Source organism: Heterocephalus glaber, unplaced genomic scaffold (genome assembly GCF_053883595.1).
Source record: "Heterocephalus glaber isolate CG9 unplaced genomic scaffold, H.glaber_assembly_v1.0 deba00001481, whole genome shotgun sequence".
Classification (NCBI taxonomy): domain Eukaryota; kingdom Metazoa; phylum Chordata; class Mammalia; order Rodentia; family Bathyergidae; genus Heterocephalus; species Heterocephalus glaber.
This window is the reverse complement of record NW_028258317.1, coordinates 20,890,402-20,892,405: the sequence shown is the minus strand read 5'-3', so window position 1 is coordinate 20,892,405 and position 2,004 is coordinate 20,890,402.

Below are 2,004 nucleotides of genomic sequence, written 5' to 3'. Positions count from 1 at the left end.
TATAGAAATTTTTCTTTCTGCATTCTCATTGAATCACTAGATTCTAATGTGAAAAACACATTATCATTCAAAAATTCATAAAAATGAGGATACAAAGTAAGGAGGATAAGTATTAGCTGATACTACAAAGTCAGAAATGGTATTGGTGATTAAAGTGGTGGTGGAGTGTTCCTGTTGTTTCATATTTTTTAGTGGTATTATTTCTCAGTCCTTAAATCTGACATTTCTAGAAGACAAAATCTGGGAGCAAGTAAAATCATCTTTATCTTTTCCACTAGTATATTTGAACATGATTTACTGCTTAGTTGGAGAAAAATAAAATGAAAGGAAAAAAACTATATCAAAAAGTGTTTTGATGCAATATATTTAGAAAATTGACTCATTTCTATATTTCTACTGAACATATCAACATAGGAATAAGCAAAGCTCCATTTTCAAAAAGTCATGATTTCCTGACATGTGAAACTCTGAAATCATAAACTGCCCTCTTTTTACCTTTTATATTACAAGAACTGTTACTCTTGTATTTAATTCCATTTAGCCATTACAGGGAATTGTAAGCAAAATCACAGTTGCCACTAGATCGCATATTAAAAAGAACCAATCTAAAAATGTAACTATCTAGTCCAGGCAGTAAATGTTAAAATCACTTTTTGTCCTTCACATGTTGTATACTGTCACTTTTGATTCCATATCCTTATAAGTAATTTTATTGCAATCTATTCCTTGCTTTCCTAGAATATAAATTTAATTTTAAATTTCTTTCTCGTAGGTGCAAAGCCATTTCTTTAATCTGTCTACAGTCTAATTTTTCCTCTTTAAGAAAGATTCAGCTGAGTGAAGCCAACCATCCCCGTCTCTTTTTAAATTAACATAAAATACCAATATAATTAATTAAAAATTAACATAAAATGAAAAAAAAATAAGTAACCATGTGAATCTCAAGGGTGCTGAGTGTCTGTTATCAAATATGCCCTCTGCAGTGTCAGAAATGATTCAGTAGTGTATTTTCCTTCTACTGCACTGTCTGGTGGGACTATTTGGGACAGGCTTAATTGTTGGCTAAGTATCATGCTATAAATTCCAAAGTCAGTGCATTTGGTAGAATAGAAACCTGGCATTCAGTTAGGGAAAGGAGCAATAATTACAATTTGGAGGCTGCTCTTTCAAAGAAAACTGTGACTAAACACACTTAAAGGACTTGAAATATCTCTTGTGGTTTCCAAAGAAAACTACTTGCTTAGGTCACCCAAATTATCTGACTTGGGTTATGTCTTTCCAACACATTAAGAAGCAATTTGGCTATAGTCTCTAGTTTCTCACTCTTTATGGCTGAGTAGTACTCCATTTTATAGAGTGAGAATCTAGAGACATTTATAGATAAATGGATGCACATTGAGGTTGTACTCTTAAGTGAAATAAACAGGACACACATGTGTAAATACTGAACAGTTTCTCTGGTGTGAGAAACTGAAAGTGTAAATAAGGATCAAAATGTATGATAGATAATGTGAAATAGGAAGGAAACATCCAAAGGGGAAGAGGAAGTGGGAGGGGTAGGAGAAAAGAAAGAAGTGAAAGGAATAAATATGAGGAAATGAAAAAAATGGAAACAAAGCCTTTATAAATAAGGAAGGGTAGAGGGAGGTGAAGGGAGGGTAGGGGGATGGGGAAAAAATAAGAACCAATATATATTATGTAAAGGTACAAATTCCCAATAGTGAATGTCAACATATTGTATACCTAAAATGTACCAATACAATTAATTAATTTTTAAAAAAGAAAGAAAGAAATACAATTATGGGAAACAACACACAAAAAAATGAAGCAATTTAATACTGTGATTTAGAGCAATGATGAGGGTACTTGGCACATTTCAATTTTATCTGTGATGTAATTTCTTCTGGAACATCTTTAATTATAAGTGAATAGGCGACAGCCAAAAGACCTTTTTCAGTCACTGAAAACCATAGTGTGATGATTAAGATTAATTGTCAACTTGAT